The 21,247-nt window shown below is 44.7% G+C and overlaps 1 protein-coding gene across 6 annotated transcripts in view; it reads left to right on the forward strand.

Annotated features, from left to right (window-relative positions):
- Nucleotides 1-21,247, forward strand: part of CTNND2 (catenin delta 2) — a 947,506-nt gene that overhangs the window by 779,408 nt on the left and 146,851 nt on the right. The window lies entirely within an intron of this gene.

Genomic DNA, 21,247 nt, shown 5'->3' on the forward strand with positions numbered 1-21,247 from the left:
TAAAGCACCCACGTGACCACTGAGACAGGAACATTGTTGGAGAAACGTTGGAGCCAACGTTTCTGGAGCCCTTACCTGTCACCTCTCAAGGACTGTAAGATTCCTCTTCTTTATATAGGAACTTTTTATGCTCCGAAGGCTTTGATTTGAGTGAAGCCAAAGGTCGAGAAGTACGAGGAACCATAAAGATCAGATTCACCTGGCCCGTGGGTCAATCTGACCAGCCGCAAAGCTGCATCCCTCTCCTCCAGGGGCCCCTTCTATTTTGACTCTGGCATGAACCCCTACATCCCCAGCATTTCCTTCCCCCCAGCTTACTTTTCTTTCATTTAACATAAAATGAACCATTTAGAAGTGACCAATTCAGTGGCATTTCGTACATTCCCAATGTAGTGCAACCGCCTCTATCTAGTTCCAAAATATCTTCATGACCCCAAGAAGAAACTCTGAACCCATTAAATGGTTACTCCCCATTCTCCCTCCTGCTGGCCCTGGTGATCACCAGTCTGTGTTCTGTCTTTTTGGATTTACCTATTCTGGATATTTCATTTAAATGGAGTCATGTAATGTATAGCCTTTTGTGACTGGCTTCTTAAACTTAGCACAATGGCTTCAAGGTTCATCCATGTTGTACCTTGGATGAATACTTCATTCCTTCTTATAGTGGACTGACGAATATTTCTTTGGGTGGATAGACTACATTCTGTTTATCCATTCGTCCATCGATGGACATTTGGGCTGTGTCTGCCCTTTGGGTACCGTGACTAATGCTGCTATTAACATGTCCCTCTATTTGTTTGAGCCCCTATTTTCATTCTTTGGGGCATACATTTAGGAGCAGAATTGCTGGATCGTATGGTCCCTCTTGGTATAAGATTTTAGGAACTGTCAGATTGTTTCCCTGCCTATTTTATGTATGTCCATCCCATTACATTTTCTGGGCTAGACTATTCTCTTTTTCTCACCTTGTTTGCCTTTTCTTTTGTCTATTCATTCCAGAGAAGTTTTCTCTCCAACTGTTGGATTATTAAGGCCATTTGTCTTTATAGCACTCTGCATGAGTCCTTAAAAGAAAGGCACTGGGCTTCCCTGGTGGCGCAGTGGTTGAGAGTCCACCTGCCGATGCAGGGGACACGAGTTCGTGCCCCGGTCTGGGAAGATCCCACATGCTGTGGAGCGGCTGGGCCCATGAGCCACGGCCGCTGAGCCTGCGTGTCCAGAACCTGTGCTCCGCAACGGGAGAGGCCACAACAGTGAGAGGCCCGCGTACCGCAAAAAAAAAAAAAAAAAAAAATAGAAAGGCACTACGTTAATGTTACAGTTTTCACTTTAAAACTCTGAGGACTGGGAACAACTCACTGCAGCTACATGGTCAGAGCTAGCCAGACACTCCGAGTCTCCAGCCCCACACTGGGCCCCTCTGCCCTCACTGTGTTTGCAATGCTGGCCTCTTTTCTGTTGCTCTATACACTGAGATCTTTTCTACCTCAGGACCTATACGTGTGACTCCCAGCACTTGGAGGACTTTATTCTCTCTTTTTTACCTTTAGGCTCAGTTTAAATGTCTTCTCTTCAGAGAGACTTTCCTCAACACCTTCCCCTCCCTAATGCCTTTGCAAAGCATGCTGAGCTCTTGATCAAACCTTCTGACAGTTTGGAGTGATGTCCTTGCCTGTGTTCTTGTGAGTGTCAGGCCAGTTGCTCCACAAGCTACGTTCTTATCTACATAAGGATCGTGTCTTTTATCGTCATAGATTTCCCTGCCCCAGAACAGCCTCTGGCCCTGATAGACCCCTATAAATAGCTCTTAACTGAATGAATGCATGAATGAATGAATGAATCAGTGAACAGTCCTTCTGTTGCTGCTTTGCTGGCTGCCTAAAAAGTGTCCTGTACTAATTTTCACCTAAGCAAGGAACCTTTTAACTTTCCTGGCTACTCATAAAATCTTCCCAATTGCAGAGAGAATGTTACTTGCATGATCACCAGTTTCCCCGTGAGATCAATTTCTTGGTTAGAGCCACAGACCTGCTTATTTTCCAGTGTGGGTGTTTGTGATATTTCTGTTAAATAAAACCACCACATCAATCAGTTTCACCAAATGGCAGAATATATTTTCTCCTGTTTAGTTCAGTTTGTCCTTGCAGTTTGGTCTTACTACCCCTGGTTCTTACGATGCTGAATTCTTCTCCCACCTCATTGAAAGGAAGCTGTTGGACTGTTGGTGTATCAGCGCAGTTAGATAATAAATATGGACAAAAACTCTCTAATATCACTAATCATCACTTAATTCTCACAACAACTTTATAAATGATAGGTTACTGTGTGGGGTTTTATCCCCCAATTTTAAATAAGAAGAAACTGCAGCTCAGAGAACTTCAGCAATTTGTCTTAGAGCTCGTGGTAGAAAGCTGTGAGCCAAGGTTTAAACCTGGGCTTTCAGAATCCGAATATCGAATAGAATGCTCTGCCATGACGTCAGCCTCGGTGTCAGCCTATCAGCACTCAGCACTGCAGCCAACCTGCCCCACTCGTAAAGCATCAGGACAGCCGTAGCCATCTCATCATCGCCTCCTTGATCAAGTGCTAAATCAACAGCGTAGATAAAATGGGTGACGTCTCTTGTTCCACACAAACAGATACTGAGTTTCTGGTATGTGCCCAGGACTCTGCTAGGTACCAGAGAAACACACATGAATAAGACATGATACTTATGGCCTAAAAGGGTAGAAGGGAACCTGAGCTATAGGGCGTAATGTGTGCCCTTAGTGCCATAAAAAGTTTATGCAGAATTTCTAGAAGACCTCTGAGTGAAGGAATCATAGATTCCACCTGCAGGACTCCAGGAAGACAGCCCAGAGGCCTGCACTGGGAGGAAGGAAAGCTTTCAGGGGAAGGGGGTAGAGGAGCGGTGTGGTCCAGGCCATAGGGTCTGTATGCAGGAAGAGCCCGAGGCCCACTGAGGCTTAGCAAGTGGCTGAGCGGGGCTAGTCAGGGTGTGGTTGGCAGAGAAGGACCTGAGAGGCCCCTGGGAGGGGAAGGGTCTTTTGGGAGCCGATTGTTAAGATTGTTGGGAGGGAGGGTCATTTTGAAGAGGTTCCTTTATTCTTGTAGGCCACGGGGAACCGTGGAGCGGTAAGCTGTTAGAGACACAGCGTTCCCTGTGCTGTAGAGATTCAGCCGTGCCCACAGGCAGAAGGAAGGATGTGGGCGGGGAGAGGCAAGGGGAGGGGATTGTGGAGCTGAGGGGCAGGTGGGGCCGTGATGGCACTGGCTCTGTTTGCTGAGCCTGGACCAGTCCAGGCCATGCACTAGAAACTTCAGACGCCCTGTCTTTGAGATAGGTGTGATGTTGTTATGGGACACCATCTTAACTGTAAAGTCCAAACCAAGAGGAGCTGGCCTTCAAATCCAGATCTGCCTGGAAACCCACTAGCTGTGTGATCTTGGGCACCTGAGGAGGCCTCTCCAAGCCTCAGTTTCTCCATCCATGAACGGCGGTGATGGTGTTGATGCAGGGCAAGGACAAGGGTGAGGCGAGGAAGGCTGAGCTGTGCAGAGTTGGAGCCCGCTTTTATTTAAAATGTTGATATTTGAGGGCACTCCCTGGCAGCCCAGTGGTTAGGACTCTGTGCTTTCACTGCTGGGGGCCTGGGCCCAATCCCTGGTCAGGGAACTAAGATCCCACAAGCCGCATGGCGCGGCCAAAAAAAGAATTTTTTTTTAATTAAAAAAATGTTTTAAAAATTAAAAAACAGGAAATGATCTCATTAGTACCAAAGTTCTGAAACTCCAATGCCTATAAGCACCAGAGAACTGACGTTAATAACAGACAGGCATAGTTGTTCCATAAGGAATACTTAATTTAAAAAACTTAAAAGTAAGTAAATAAAATAAAATAAAATTTTGATATTTTGTTCATCATGGATTTTTTCATTAATTTTGATGAAAAAATATTGTGTTAAAATTATTTAATACAGCAGTGTAAAGGTACTCAACACAACTGAACTGTACACTAAAAAATGGTTAAGATGGGGCTTCCCTGGTGGCGCAATGGTTGAGAGTCCGCCTGGCGATGCAGGGGACACGGGTTCGTGCCCCGGTCTGGGAAGATTCCACATGCCGCGGAGCGGCTGGGCCCGTGAGCCATGGCCGCTGAGCCTGCGCGTCTGGAGCCTGTGCTCCGCAGCGGGAGAGGCCACAACAGTGAGAGGCCCGCGTACCGCAAAAAAAAAAAAAGCTAAGATGATAAATTTTGTTATTTATATTTTATCACAATTAAAAATTACCTATTATTTCTGATGATCAGTGAATTTTTGGAGTACCCCCCGCCTAAATTTTGCACTGAGTAAAGGCCTCGTTCACCTCACCCTTATGCTGGCCCTGCAGCCATGCATATAAATAGCTCGGCACAGGGCCTGGCCCACAGGAAACTCACTTTAACTGCTGGCTGCTGGCTCTGGACAGCAGCCATCATGCAATTGGAATGAAAGTCTTGGGAGCTACTGGGAATGATCAAGGGAGAGTTGAGGGCTAAGTGTTGGGTCCCCTCTGTCTCTTACGTGCTTCACAGACTATGCCTCGTCTAATCCTCTCAAATATAAGCCCACTTTACAGATGGAGAAACTGAGGGTCAGAGAGCTTAAATGTGTTGTCCAAGGCCAGGCTGATAATATCAGAGTGGAAATTTGACACCAAAGCTTTTCTACTCCCCCAGGCTGAGTTTCAGAGCATAAAATACTTCCATTCTTTACAAATGAATGCCAACATTTCACAAACATTGTATGACACAAATCAGGACCTGCTAAGAGAAGGGTGTGGAGGTATTCATGGTGTGTCCCTGTGTGTATCCTTCTCCCTGGCTCCCCAAGAAGCCCCACTGCAACTCCAGAGTGTCTTGCCTGAAATTCCTTTAACGAGATAAGAAGGTGGCCTGGTCTGTCTCTGAACCCTCTATGGACCAGGGCTGGAGAAGGAGCGGGCGGCTGGAGGCTGGTTTCCAATTTTATGTCCTTTCTGTGGCTACAGTCCATTAGTATTGCTGTCACTTAGTCCTCTGTCTCCTTCCCATCTAGAAAGTTATCATTCACTTGACAAGCAAAGAAATCAATCACAAGCAGCGATGCATAGTTAGTCACAGACCAAAATAGGACCTGGGTGCAGACACAGGACCATCGAGGGCTGCCTACTGCCAGCCTGTGCCTCTGAGTGCAGGAGTGCAGACCTGCTGGCGGAGGGCATCTGTCTGTTTCTTCCTAACCCTAATCAGAGCTTGTCTTCACTTTGTCCGCTTGCATGGCTGCCCATCCTTCCCACAGCTGTCCTTCTCGCAGGCCAGCTGCCCAGCCTCTAGCTCTTTCCCAGGGTAGCATGATGCTCTGTGACCTGAGTGTGGAATGGGCAGATGCCAGGGGGCAGTAAGCAAGTAATATAAGTGGGGTGAGAATTAGGAAAGCGTACAATGAATGAGCATAGAACAAAGGGATTTCACCCAGTCAGGGGAACAGGGAAAGCCTTCCTGTGAAAAAGACAAGAAAGATGAGTAGGAGTTGGCCAAGTGACAAAGAAGGAAGAGTGTCCCAGCCATGTGCCATGGGCAGGACCTTGAGTTTGACTCTGAGTACAATGGAAGGTCTTGGGGTGGTGGACTCGTGCTCCAATGTACATCTTTTTTTTTTTTTTTTTTTGCTATACACAGGCCTCTCACTGTTGTGGCCTCTCCCACTGCGAAGCACAGGTTCCAGACGCGCGGGCTCATTGGCCATGGCTCATGGGCCCAGCCGCTCTGCGGCATGTGGGATCTTCCCAGACCGGGGCACGAACCCGTGTCCCCTGCATCGGCAGGCGGACTCTCAACCACTGCGCCACCAGGGAAGCCCCCAATGTACATCTTAGCAGAATCGCTGAAGCTTCCCTGGGAGGTAGGGGAACTGTAGCCAAAATTTGGCCTCTATACACCGGTACCGAATTGAATCTCGGAGACAGAGTTTTGGGTGAAGTAGAAAAGCATTGCTTTGCCTGGCAAAGGGGACACAACAGGCTAATGCCCTCAAAACTGTGTGTCCTGACCTGGGGGGGTAGTGAGGAGTTTTATCCTAATGGTTTGCAGAGGGCATGATGAGCTTGTGGACATTCTTCTGATTGGTTTGTGGGGAGGTACGTGGAATCAGCATCATCAACCTTCTGGTTCCAACCAGAACCAGAAGGGATGTGTGTGCTTGTGGGCAGCAGACAGTTAACTTCTTCCACCTGGTAGGGTTCTAGTATCTGCAGAACAGCTCAAAGATACTGTTATGTGTATCCTTGAGGGGGCACCAGGACCCTGCCCCAAGGCTGCGCTGTTGTTTCTTTTGACTGCTCCTCCCTTGTCTCCACATCCCCCCTCTTCCCTAATTAGCAACCAACTGTTTGAACCTGCCCTTTGGGACTCAGGGAAGGTCATGGAGGCTGAATGAAGCCTATTTCCTACAAACAAGAAATGGGGGGACACAGACAGACTTTTGTGCCCAGGAGTCCTACAAGGTCCTGCTCAGTTTCAGAATGAGGGCAGAAGCAGAGAGACCGATTAAGAGCCAAGAGATGCCAGTGCTATGGACCTGGCAGTAGCCGTGGAGGAGGATTCTGGAGATGCTTTGACATTGGCGCCGACTTAATGTGCTGGCTGATTGGATGTAGATGTGCGGCTAACACAGGATCCGAGCAAGAGTGACACCATATTGATCCAGCAAGTTAACGTGTTCGGTGCACAGCAAAATAACGTTTAAGGAAACCCTCTGAACAGGTCCCAGTTAGCACTACTTTTCTTTTTCTCCATTACATTTTTCTCTCTCTTTTTTTCTCAGCTTTTAAGATTTCTTCTTTAGTCACCTCTGTTGATCACTGTGACCACAAATATACTTCGTAAAGGCTCCTTGTCACCCTCCTTCTTCCTATTCTGTTCATCCCCAGTGTAATTCAGGGGCTCCGTGGTGAGGGAAATCAGAACTAAAACCTCACAAACAAACCAAGGACACCACCACTAATTTAGAGGTAAGTGTCTCTGCCCATCCGCTGTGTTGCAGACCAGATGGAGAGCAGGGATAAGGCTGTGTCTGGCTGCCTTGTAGCTGCTTGTTACCCACAAGCCCCCCCGACATCTCCCCACACTGCCAGTGGCCAGTGCTGATGGGAGGGTGTCGGTCATGGGCACGCTGTCCTTGAGGTGTGTCCATGTGGAAGAAAAAAAGAAAGAACTTTTGCTTTACACCTGAAGCAATTCTCAATTTCTTTGATGTGGAAATAAACTATATACTTGATTTTTAGCATGTTCTGTAAAGAACATATTCTGTGCTGAGTACTTGTGATTAAAACTAAAGCAGCACGTTGTGTTTCCTTGGGGAATTTTAGGGGAATATTGGATTGTTGGAAATAATGGATTCGTTCACTGTGTCTACTGGTCTGATAGCTGGTGAATCTGTATAACATATAAGGATCCTCTCCCTGCTTCCCTGTTGCACAAAAATGGAATCATTCTATCCTGTCTTTGCTGTAACTTTTTTTCTTAATTCATTAACAGATGAAAACCGTCCCATATTAGCACATATAAAAGGATTGGTCATAAGAGTAATTATAATAAAGTGAGTGTTAGAAAAACCTTGTGTTTCCAAATTATATTTTCTAGATTATTTTTATGGTGCATGGATGCCTTGACATTTTTCTCATGAAGTCGTTTTGTGTGTCTTGTGCCAGAATTCCAGGAACCATTATCATTTACAAAGGGCAGTGACGCCAGGCAACACACGTGCCCTGGGCCCGTAGTGAAAGGTACAAGTCTTGTCTTTTGTTTTTAAGTTATTCTCAGGATGGCCCCTGAGCTGCTTAAGGGTACAGTTTTTAAATAAAACCTTAACATTAGTTCAGCATCAGGAGAATGGCACCGGTACCATAACAGGTGAGAAACCCTCTAATTGAGGAACTTATTTAGAATGACGAGGAGAGACAGGGAAACCAGACTCTTCACGAGCAACCTGTGAGCTGATTTAACAAGGCTCTGTGGCTGCTCGAAGTGTCTTTGCTGTGTGACCTTTCTATGCAGCATTATAAATCTTGGATTTTTTTAAAGCATGACTCGCTTCACCCCTAAAGCACTAAAAGGAAATTTGCACCCAGCAGTGCCATTATCCTGTACTCATGTTGAGAGCCAGCCATCTGATGGTAGTAAACCAAGAAAAGTCACATTAGGTTATCTGGAGTTGGTGAGAGATGCGTTTAGCTTACCAGTCCTGCAGCAAGAGTCATCTGAAAATCCTGACGACGGTATCTCATCATTCAGAACCTCTAAAATGCCTCCATTGGAAAATGCAAAAAGTTTGTCTCAAAGTTTTGAAATCCTTTAGCAGAAATGTTAAAATGAACATGTATGAAAGATAAGAATATTTTTTTCTTCTGTGGCTGTGCAAATGAAGTGGTTTTTCCATCGCTGCCGTATCAAATTACCACACATTTAGGGGTTGGAACAACACAGACTTACTATCTCAGAGTGGTTTACATCAGAAGTCCAGGGAGCTTGGCTGGTCTCTCTACTTGAAGTCTCACAAATCCAAAGTCAAGGTGTCTGCCAGCGGCTCTTCTCAGGAAGCTCTGGGGAGGACCTACTTCCTGGCTCTTTTAGGTCAGTGGCCACATTCAGGTCCTTGCAGCTGTAGACTGAGAGCCTCATTCCCTTGCTGGCTGGAGGCTGGGAGGTGTTCTTAGCTTCCAGAGGCCACCACCTGCCCTGGATGGTGGTCCCCTTCCTTCATCCTGCAGAGTCAGCAATGTCAGGCCCTCTATCCTAACCTTTCCCCATCTCTCCAAGCCCCTCAGTCAGCCTGGACTGACCCTCTGCCTCTCCCTCTTTTGTATTTAAGAGCTCACGTGATGACACTGAGCCCAGGAATCCTCATTCCTAAAAATGATCCTAAAAACTCAGGATCATTGCCCTGCCTTAAGGTCAGCTGATTAGTAACCTTAATTCCGTCTGCAAAGCCCCTTCACAGCAGTGCCTAGGTTAGTGTTTGATTGAACCACCAGGGGTCAGCCATCTTGAAGAGACATTTTTTTTTTTAAGTGGATTTTTGTTTTTTGGTTTTTGGTTTTTAATTTTATTGGAGTAGAGTTGATTTACAATGCTGTGTTAGTTTCAGGCGTACAGCAAAGTGATTCAGTTCTACATATACATGTATTCATTCTTTTTCAAATTCATTTCTCATATATGCTATCACGGAATATTGAGTAGAGTTCTGTTGCTCTACAGTAGGTCCTTGTTGGTTATCCATCTTACATACAGTAGTGTGTCTACGTTCATCCCAAACTCCTGATTTATCCCTCCCCCCCACGTTTCCCCTTTGCTAACCGTAAGTTTGTTTTCGATATCTGTAAGTCTGTTTGTTTTGTAAATAAGTTCATCTGTGTCATTTTTTAAAATGAGATGCCACATGTGCATGACGTCATGTGATATTGAAGAGACAGCTTTAGAATTTGCCCTTCCCACAACCAAGAAGAAAAAGTCCAGTCATAGCAATAATGGAGGCAGACAATTAAACTTGATTTTAAAATGTGAGTTTCTTTGAATTGTTCTGATACTGATTTTTCCAACATTATTCCTAAATTGCGATTAAGACCAGTGCATAACCTCGAAAGGCCACATTGACACACCTCTTTAAGAAGCTGGCTTCTGCTTTCTTTTAATAAGTCTCTCAGAAATGTCTTCCAGAAATTAAAGATGTTTCAGCATTTAAGATTAAAAGTATACTGTTCTCCCTTTCAGAAAAAAATTAAAAGACAAGTGATCTTAGTTTTACTGAGTTTTCTGTATGTTTTTCTCACACAAATTATATATGTATTCTTAGAGTTTCTCCTCCCTCCTGTCACCTGTCACTCCTACACTAGATATTTCCATTCCAAACCAAGAAGAAAAGACGGTGGGCCAGAGACACCTTCTGCAGCTTTCATTCATTTTTGGCCAAAGATTGGCTTGCTTTGTCCGTCTCTCTTAGCTAGAACTATACAACAATCTCCGGCCAGATTAACTGGAGTCTAGATTTTTCATCATTTATCATGTTCTTTGGCCCAAACAAAAGGCTGCTGAATGAGTCATCAAAACGTCTAAATTCATGAAATAGCAATTAGGAGAGATGGGTACATTTTAAGCGATTAAAGGAAAAGTTGTGTTTTTTTTTTTAATTTTTAATCACTTGCTTCGCATTTGGACATGAGGCTTAAGCTGTTTTGATCCAGGGACTCTTTTTATTAGCATTTTGGCCACAAATTTAAGGAGTCGTCTTTCAAAAAAGAAATGTAAGGAAACAAGCAAACAAAAATGTTTGAAGCAGAGAGGGATGTTGTTACCAGCAGGCATCTGGCCTGGAGCAACGGAGTAACAGGGGCTTTTGCCTTCTGTTTCCGGTGTCTCCCTCTTCTAAGCCCTTAACCCTCCCATGCTGGGCAAGGACAGTGAGCCCTCAGCTTAGAGAAATGCTGATGGCAACAGTCTGACAGTAAACACCCAGAACAAAGCCATATTTGGGAGGGGCTGGGGAACTGCACGGAGCACAATGGGGTAGAAGCAGAAAGAAGAGGGAAGACACAAGAGGAAATGCACTTCTTTGCCTCTGATGATACTTTGAGTTTTTTGATTGTTGTTTCTGGGACTCAATGTTATCTGTGAGTGATCAAAGCAATGATGAAAACAAGAAATGCACCTCAAGGAAAATGTATCATCTAGACGAGTGAGCTTTAAAAAATCACATGGATTCCCAGTTTTAATAAGTGTTTGAAGTATGATTTGTTAAAATTTCCTGTAAGTAAATAAATTGAAAGACTACCTGACTGCATATGGAGAACTAGGTGTTGAACTGGAATGAAAATGAGAAAGGTGGTTTTCATAATAGCGATAAATAATCCAGAAATAATGCCAAATCTTGAAAGTGTTCAGACCCACAGTCTGACATTTAAAAGGCAAGTCGCCAATTACCTATAATCCCTTATCAGTCAGCTTTGTTCTCCTACTTCTTAGAAGATGGAGGACTCAAAATACCCGGAATTGGATGGCCTCAGCTTTACTCATTATTTATTTAGCCACGATGCTCATTTTCCTGGAAGCTGTCTGCTTGGTGAAGTGAATACCGCATTTCTAGTTCACAGTTTCCTAGCATATTTATTTATTATATGTGCTTTACAACTCAGGTTTTGTGATTTGTGTTAACTCGATCTGGTTGATCACTGGTTTAGCAGAAAAAGAAGAAAACACTGTTTTTAATTCATGTTTGAACTTCCTTTGCGTTTTGACCCATGACATTTTCTTTTTGCCGTTGTTGCATTTGTAATCAGGCCAGGGCTGGCAAATGGTTTTGCTCTATGGAAATGCTCATTGCGGTGGTGATGGTGGTACATAGACTTGACGGGATGCCGAGGTGCCAGGACGGAGGTGGGATCTGGGGGCTTCCAATGTGAGTTGCATCCTGACTCTGAGTCTGCGCTCCAGAAAGAAGAGCCCACCACAGATGTACCTGAGTGAAATATTTCAGGAGTTAGTGGAAAACAGGGCAGGTGGGCATCAATTGGGCCACGTGGCACTGCTCCAAGCTCACGATGTGGTCCAGTAACTACAGGCTAGAAAACAATTGTGGGTGTTCACAGAGCACAAAAAAAACATGGGCACAATTAGGTTCACAGGTAACGGTTTTAGCCACACAGCATTCACCCTTTTTCCCTTACAATTTCCTTGTAATTTAGCCCAACAGGAAACTTTGAGCAGACATTTCATAGAGCACTTAACTCTGTGGCATCCATCAATTTTAATTGGAATCATGGAGCTGAAACCCTAGGTAGTACTTGACAGCAATAGGGTGTCTGTTAACGCGGGTGTTTCTGGTTCTGCTCTGGGCATCTCTGGAACAGTGTGTGGGATGCGTGGCTGACTTCAGAAGGCACGCATCTAGGTGGTCCTCAAAAGGGACAGCATTGAACAGTCAATGTCAGAGGGGCTCCTCCGTCTGTCTCTGCTGGTTTACATTCCTGAATGGAGGTGGCAGTGTCAACAGAGGGCCTTCGCTCTGAGGACAGCATGGCAGTGGGGTTTACTGCTGGCTCGGTACGTAGTTGTCCTTTAGGCCACTGAAGCATTCTGTCTCTGCAGCTCAGCAAAGCAATTACTGAGCTATCACTGTCCTGATTTATAAAGAAATTACCTTCCTTGGGAGAAGACAGGAAGGTGCATAGCAGGAATCTAAGCAGCAAGACTGTGCTAATCTTAAGAAAAAGAAAGAAAGAAAAAGGGAAATTGATTTCTCTGGAAATTGTTCTGACTTGACTATAATGAAGTACCAGCTTTAAAAACACATATGCAGAGACAGAAATCAAGAGCTTTTCAAGTAAATTCAACCTCCCATTATTTGTACCCAATAAAATTTGTGGAGGTGGGGCTATTCCTAATGCTGTTCCTACCATTTGGTACTTAGGGTTAGCATTTCAGATGATATTCTGGGAATTCACTTAAAGCAAGGAGGCCACACTACAGACTTCACTCAATCAGAGCTGGGAAGCTGCCTCATTTCTCTCCCTTACAATCCACACACTTGTTTCCCACGCAGTGTAGAGTACCAGCTGCTGTACTTTCTGTTCCCTTGAAGCCGTGAAGACTGAGGTTTTCAGGCAACTCTTCTGCCAGAAAGAGGGCTGGCAGAAGTGAAGGATTTCAGCTAAGCAGGAGAGCAAGCTGATACCCACTGACCTGGTGGCGCTCTTGTGGTTAATCAGATCAGAGATGGGGAAAAGAAAAGCAGCATACTTTATGGTGCATCGTCATATCACATCAGTATTTCCTGTGCAGAGGGCCTTAGTATGCTCTGAGTTACATAGAATATCTCCTGGCCTTGCACAGTCGAGGGCAGCACCTCACCCCATTAGGAAGAATTTTTATTGTCTTATATATGGGGTATTTGGGTCTTGGTCACATCAATACAATTATTTGATCATCTGGAAATATCTTAAAACTTGCATGAGCCCATTGCAGATAAGCAGTTTTCCAGGGAAAGGATGGAGTGTGAAACATTTAGGGATGGTGTTGAGAAGAACTCCACTTACCCTTGAGTAAAAGCTAAATGCTGTGTATTTGTTTCCTATTGCTGCTGTAACAAATTACTATGAACTTAGTGACTTAGAACAACACAAATTTATTATCCTACAGTTTGTTTCTGTGGATTGGAAGTCTGACTCCAGTCTCACCAACTTAAAATCAAGGTATGGGCAGGGTTGTGTTCCTTTCTAGTGGCTCTTGGGAGAATCTGCTTCCAAGCTCCTTCAGGTTGTGGCCAGAACCCAGTTCCTTGTGTCTGTTTCCTTTCCGGCTGTCAGCTGGAAGCCAGCCGCCTCTCTCTCTCATCTTTGCATGTGGCCCCCATACGTCAGAACCAGCAACAGGAAGTTGAAACTTCATGCTGGGATCTCTCTGACTTCCCTTCTGCTGCATCTCTGACTCCAGCCAGAGAATGTTCTCTGCTTTTAAGGCTCATGTGATTAAATTGGGCCCACAGGGATCATCCAGGACAGTCTTCCTATTTTAAAGTCCATAACCTTAATTCCATTCTCAAAGTCCCTTTTTCCATGTAAGGTAATCCATTCAGTTTCCAGGGATTAGGACATAGACATCTTGGGGGCCATTGTTTGTCCACCACAGTGCACCCTCTGGTCCCCAAAGATCCACATCCACCCCACGTATTTTCATCTCATCCCAAGGTCTCATCCCAATTACAGCGTCAACTCAAAGTCCTAAATCTCTTCAGCTCAAAAGTCCATAACCAGAATCATCTAAATCCAACGTAGATGTGTAACCCATGATGTACAGCTGCTGGGGAACAATTTCTCTTCACCTGTGAACCTATGATCCTAAAGAAACAGGTTATCTGCCCTCAACATACAGTGCTGGGACAGGCACAGGATAATAGTTATAGACATTCCAGTTCCAGAAAGGGAGACATGGAAAATAAAATGGAGTGCTGGTCCAAAGCAACTTGGAAACCCAGCCCAGCAAATCCCAACTGCAAGGTTTCAAAGCCAGGGACTTATCCTCTGTCATCCTTGGCTCTGCTCTCTGGGTAGGATGTCAGAAAAAGGCAACACTGGAAATGCTTCTGGAATGACTTGAATTCGCCAGGCAGGTGGGGGGAACCCAAATGTCATAAATGTTCACCTGTGTGTTCCTGCTGAGCTACACCAGGCAGGAGGAGAAGATCTGGTGATGCACTGCCTGGCACTCAGAGCAACCCACCTGGGCTGCCAGCAGCTAGATGTCAAGGAGGACTTAGCACAGGTTATGTGGTTTGGTAAGAGTATCAACAAGGTTACGCTGGTGAACCATGAGCCCACCGTGGTTTTAGTAGATACAAGGAGCTGGCTTAGGATGCCAGGCTTAGTAAAAATGTATCAGCTATGTGCCAGATTGATATTTGCCATGGAATGCCACCTCTCACTGCCAGGTCCTGTCCTCCGTTCATGCCGAGAGTGACCCAGAGACCCCACCTCTGCTTGGCTGTGCTTGGTTGGTATTTCCACAGGCTGTTCACCTAAAACTGCCCCTAAGTCCATGTGTACCCTTTAAATTTGAAGGTACTTTCCACTAAATTTTCATGAAATGCTTTCTTACTAAGAACGCATGTAGTGTACTCTGTGTTCTTACTTCTTAAGTCCCAACCCATGACTTGATGCCACAAATGTTAAAGAAAACAGTTGATGTCCAAGTTTACAGAATTATAACTTAAGCAAAGATTTCAATTACACCTTAAATAAAGGTGAGTCGTAAAACTTCCATCCATGTCATCCTGTGTTCGCTTTCTAGGAACATCTAGATTTCACTGGAAGTGCCTGGACATCACTTCCAAGGGGGATTGGTTCCCAAATTCTTCATACTGCTAGTTTCATGCTGATGATGTCAGATTCAGGCCCATCCAATGTACCTCTGCTTACTTTCCTGGACTGTGAACTCCTAAGGTCAACGGCCGGGTGTTTTCCTCTTTATCCCAAGACCTGGCACTGGGTGTGGAGCACAGTAGGTGCCAATCAGGGTGGGTCGTTTTGTTGGTTTGAACTGATTTATCTCTGCTACCCTTTCTTCCTAAAATGGTTCCGCAGGGTCCATCTGGCAAAACTCACAACTCCTCCAAATTTCAGCTTAACGTTACTTACTACACTAAAAAGTTTAAAATCACTTGGATGTCTATTAATAGGATAATAATTTTAAAAAATAGAGAACGATACGCTTTTGAAGGACACAGGCACAGTGACTGAGCAATCACTGTGGCAAAAAGCCAGAACATTCCTACGTGTTTGGTTTGTATGAATAGAAAACAATCTTGAATGATAAACACCACATGGTCACAGTAATGTCCTTGGACAGAGGAGAAGGAAAGTGTGGATGTTTACTTCTACTGATTCATTTCCCCCGTTGTTTTAATGAGTTTACATTAGTTTGAGATTGTTTACAGATCAGTGATCAAAGTTAAGAAAATGAGGTTGTCAGGGCGGTGTGAAACCTTCCATGCTTCCCCACCCACTCTGAGTGCTTGTGGTACAACACACCCCCCATGGTGCCCCAGTGGTCCACATGGGGTCTCACTCACCCCTGGGTGGGAGGCTCTGAGGGAGAAGCAGCTGAAGCAGTCGACATTTATCTCTGGGACTCTGCCCAGGCCCTGAGCACCTGGCTGTGTGTCCCTGTGAGGCAGTGATGTCAAACCATCCCTGTAGGCTCGTTCCGGATGAGGAGACCAAGAGAAGGCATTTATGTGCCTTCGCCCCTAGGTAGCCCCATACCAGGTACACAAGGGCATCCATTTTCATTGAGGTTACGGAGTGATAAGAGGGAAACAAGCTGCTCCCTTTCTACAGAGAAGCTACAAATCAAAAGGATGAGCCCTAGTGGTTTCTGGGGCACAGCTCCTCTGAGTGAAGAGAGAGGGGGAAGGACAGACGTGGCAGGGCTCACGCAACACCAAGGACCCCATAACTGTCGCACCTGGAGTGAGAGAATCTGGCTGGGTGGCTCTTGCTGTGTTGACCCAGCTGGCCGTGCAGAGGACCCCTTCCTCCCAGGCCCTGCACACTCAGCTTCCCCAGAGAGGAAAAGATTGGGGGTTTCTGGTCGGTGATTTTGGAACCCAGAGACAAGTTCTCCCAAGGCCTTTTGTAGGAGAGAACGAGGCATAGCTGCTGTTTCCCCAAGGAGACAAATACACTTGATTCCTGGAACCCAGGTTTGGGAGCAGTGTCCTGCTCACAACCACGGCACTGCTGATTTTGATCGGAAGTTCTTAGTAACACCCCCTCCCTCCACATTTGGGACAACCAAAATGTCCTTTGGTGCCCAGACATCAGTAAATGTTTCCCGGTGGCAAAATCACCCTGGCAGAGTACTTCTGGTCTAGAAGGAGACAGACCTGAACACAATCGTGCGTCATGTCATTCAGCAGTCACTCACTGAGTTCCTAATCAGTCCTATGCACTGGGGACCAAGGAACAGACAACCAGAAAGAGGAGGCATCCCATCCCTCCTCCACATCATGGAGGGACCAGCTTGAACATCAGGTCTCCTCTGTGCTGTCATCTGTGGTGGATCCTGCCTCTCCCCCTGCCTGTCCTGATGGGTTGGCATCAAGGCCCTACTCAGTGTGTGACTTCATATTTCAGCTTTACCTCTAGACTACCTGTTTCTTTTTTTTTTTTTTTAACATCTTTATTGGGGTATAATTGCTTTACAATGGTGTGTTAGTTTCTGCTTTATAACAAAGTGAATCAGTTATACATATACATATGTTCCCATATCTCTTCCCTCTTGCGTCTCCCTCCCTCCCACCCTCCCTATCCCACCCCTCCAGGCTGTCACAAAGCACCAAGCCAATATCCCTGTGCCATGCGGCTGCTTCCAACTAGCTATCTACCTTACTACGTTTGTTAGTGTGTATATGTCCATGACTCTCTCTCGCCCTGTCACAGCTCACCCTTCCCCCTCCCCATAACCTCAAGTCCGTTCTCTAGGAGGTCTGCGTCTTTATTCCTGCCTTACCCCTAGGTTCTTCATGACATTTTTTTTTTCTTAAATTCCATATATATGTGTTAGCATACGACTACCTGTGTTTCTTGAAACGATCTCTGCTCCGCTCTCTAGAGCCCTCTGGCAGCCCCATCCCACTCTTGACACCTGTATGTAGTCTCAGGAACCCAGCCCAGATCCTGCAGAGACCCAGCATCTGGGCTCTGTTGATTATAAATTGGGAAATGAGACAAAGTTGCCCAATGAGCAGCAGCATAGAGTTGTGCGCGGCTGTAGGGAAGGATAGTACGGAGTTTTAGCAGGGCTGGAACCCAGGACTCCAGGGGCTGGGGGTGGGCCAGCTATGAGATGACCCCCTATAGAGGCCAGATTATAAAGGCCCAAGGATCAGGTGGGGTGGAGAGGAGAGGAGGTAACAGAGAGCGCAGCAAGACAAACTAATCTTAAACTAGAGAACTCTTCCTACAAGCCGGAGGGTGAGGTGGGTGTGACACTGGGACAGCCTGGTTGGCTTCAGGTGGCGAAACTGTGCACATCGCTCGACACACGGTGTGGATGGTCAATATTATTAACAAGCGTAAGAAACTTCAAACTGAACAAGTTTCGTCCCCCAAGTTATACACTTTGCAACTGCTTTATCTTTCTTTGCAAATTGAGACAGCCCTGAATAATCCAGGATAAACCTGAATAAACCACAAGGTGAGAAGGCTGCACTCATGGTGTGACAGACATCTGATACTTACCCAATGAGCGTGGAGCACAGAGGTCAATCAGTCATGGACTGCATGTGAACTCCAATCCCACGGAAGAGCTGAATACGCATGTAATAGCCACCTGGCAGTGAGCACCTTGGACGTGTTGGGCACTCAGCTGCATGCTGGGTATACAAATACCCTCCTGAAGGCCCCAAGGCAGCAATAAGGTCACAGCCTAAATAGTTCTAGTTCAAAATCAATGGTGATCAATAATGGAGATTCAAAGAGCTAAGGGAGTACGGAGAAGGGAGAGATTAATTTCAAGTAGCTTGATTACTCAAAATCTCATCCCTTGGTTTTCTGTGTGATTTGATCCCCCCTATCCTGACCGTCTGAAGTGGCATCATGCAAACCAAAGCCTTCCGTGTAAGTTCCACTGTGGATCCTATGAGCACTGTATGTTGAATTTTTTTTTTTAATGAGCGTAGCGAGTGAGGAAGTCTCTGAGTAATGAGATGTGAAACAGCACTGAAGATAGGGAAAATAGAGCAGTCTAGCTAGTTACCTTTGAATAAGAGAGACTGTAAGAGATTTTATATCTTTTAATTGTAAGATATAATAATTCGTGTTTATTTTTCATCTATTAGATAAAAAGATTATAGAATCTACTTTAAGCAGAAATGACATAGCAACTGGCAGTTCAATCAAGATTATAGAGATTATTTCTAAGGAGTAGATATTATAGCATCATTGTGCTTTTTACAAAATAATTACAAGTCTTTGTTTCAGTGTTACGTTTATGCATAGAATTTTGCTGCACCAGTTTCCAGCCAGACATGGAAATCATCTCCCTCAAGACGAGCAGAAGATGATTTAAGTACAACAGGAAGGAGGAACTTTGTAGGTTGGACATGGGCTCTTTATCAGATACCTACCTGGGACCATAATTACAACTAACTGTTCAGTGACCAACACATAAGGCTATTGGGATTTTTATTTTTAAACAGTGAAACGCACAAGTATAGTAAATTTTGTGTTGGGACGGGGGGCAAGCAAGGAAAGGAAACCTCCTCTCCTCCAGAGTGAACAACCAAAGGTAATCTTGTGATATGTTTCACTTGTTTGGGAATAGTTGATAAAAAGCGGAAACCCAACCCCAAAAGCTTGAAGGACACAGTTACTCATTGAAAGAGAGACGTGTTCACACCTCAGTTCACTTAAAAATACATATGGAGCCTCATCCTACCTGCAGACACTGTGGTAACTGCACTCTCCCCTCTGTATCATTGTGAGGGGTGGTGTTTATGTGTGTGTCCTAATTACTTCCTCTTCCCTACTGGGACCTTAACTTATGATATTAGTCTTTCTCATTTCTCAGTATCTTACACATTTTAATATGTAATATCTTACATATTTTAATATAGTAGGCAGTTAATAATTTTTTTTAATTGTGGAGGAGACTAGACTAGAACAAAGCAGAGTAAGAAAATGCTCAAATTAATATTGAAAACATGTAACGTTGACAAAGTTGTTAATTCCTGATCTTTCCCATCGGTTGCCCCTGCCCATTCATTGACTACCAGTGAAAATAGGACTGATCATGAGGGTGTTTATTTGTGAATCAGGAGGCAGCCTGCCCCCATCGTGAAGCCACTCAAAGGAAAGACTGAGCATTCGTGGATAAGGGGAAAGGCTAGAGGATATTCGAGACTAAGGTGCACATGAGCTATCCCTACAGTTCTTTCAAGTCCAAATTCCATTCTTCTGTCTTTGGAAACATGACCTCATCAAAGCACAAAGAGGCAGGATTTAAGACTGACAGTCATACGTTGCACCCAGTGTTCTTCAGACCAAAGAGGTCTTATTGGAATTTTTTTCTTTTTGAATGCTGTAATGATTGGAATTTTTGACAAACCTAGTACGCTAACAGTGTCAAAGCTCGACCTGGTGAAAGTCATTTCAAGGATAAATGCTCTAAAAATGCTCTTTTACAAAGACCATCCTTCTAATAATAATACCAGAATGCCTCTCACCACTTTTTCTTTTGCAAAAAGATTTCTTTCCTCCCTCCCAGAGATGCTGTCAGAACGAGGGTTGGCCACCCCAAGGCAGATTCTATAACACTTTCCATAAAAATGCTGCCAGTATTTGCTCAGTTATGTTATCTAAGGAACTGAGGAGTTTTGTTTATATTTTAAGATCCGCAAATGCCAAAAATACTAATGTGAATTGAATAACCTTTCCCAGTGTTACATTAAAACACTGATAGATCGTCTTTAAACATGTCTGCAGAACTTTTTAGATATTAAAGAAAACATTTATGTTCAGTAGCATTTTAGCATTGAGCCTATTTTATTTTGATTTAATTCCTAAAAGGTATAGTCCATATTGTACACCAAGCCTGAAGCCTTTGCTTTCCTGTCCTTCACAGACCTGGGTCTGTTCTAGCTTCTCCGCTTACTACCTGTGTAGCCTTGGACAGCCTGTCTGAGCCTCAGTTCTCTTATCTGTAAAACAGAATGAAGTATAACAGGGAAAGATGTTGGAAAAATGAAATGAGAACACTTGTGTCAATTACAGCATGAGTTTGAAGATTCATTCTGTTCAGCTACTCCTGTGTGCTCTAAGGCCACAGGTTCTTGGAATCTGCCCCATGGCTGGCCCCAGCAGTCACTGAAGAACACTACCCTCCCCAACCAAACTCTCCCCCTAGAAGTAGAGTTAGAGCTACTTTAGTTTAGGTCTTCAGTGTGAGTATCACCAAGTATGCAAATTACCGGATTCCACCAGTGATCTCAAGGTGAGGCCCAGCTATCTCCAGGAACATGCCCTCCAGGTGATTCTGATAATAGCCATAGCTTGAGAACCATTGCCCTACCTAGATCATTCTCTATTTCCATCACCCTTCCCCACAGTTTCTAAATTTTTTCAGGTCCTTTGTACCTTTCATTAACTCATCTCCTCCAGCATCCCTCTAATAGCCTGTGCTGTCTCTCATTCAGTTACTGCAAAAGTTCTCTGCTGGAACTGAATCCTTAATCACGGTTGGAGAGGAAGACCAGAACACCCTCTCAGGTGGAATAACTAAAAGCACCCAAAAGATTCACCTTTGACTAGATTGTCTCATGTCTTTTGTACCTTCTGGAAGCTCTCTCTGTCTCCCAGCTGTGCATTTCATTATAAGGGACCCCTTCTGTTGGCTTTAGCTCAGCCTGTGCCATTGTAGGAAGGAGTTTGGGCAACTCCTACCCATAAAAGGTACCATAGGCATCCTGATGACTAAATTTTCACAGAAATCTCTGTGTTCTTAGAATAAATTTCTAGAAGTTTACCTCTGGCAGGGCCAAGGTAGGTATCTTTTTGAGGCAGGTGAAATTAGATCTCTAAAATACTTCAGTAAGTTGAAAAGCTTTGTGTTTGAAAAGTATTTCAAACTTCTCAAAGAAGAAGAATCCTTTGAATCAAAGAGCTTCTGATTCCCTGGTCG

Source organism: Orcinus orca, chromosome 3, assembly GCF_937001465.1.
Source record: "Orcinus orca chromosome 3, mOrcOrc1.1, whole genome shotgun sequence".
NCBI classification, from domain to species: domain Eukaryota; kingdom Metazoa; phylum Chordata; class Mammalia; order Artiodactyla; family Delphinidae; genus Orcinus; species Orcinus orca.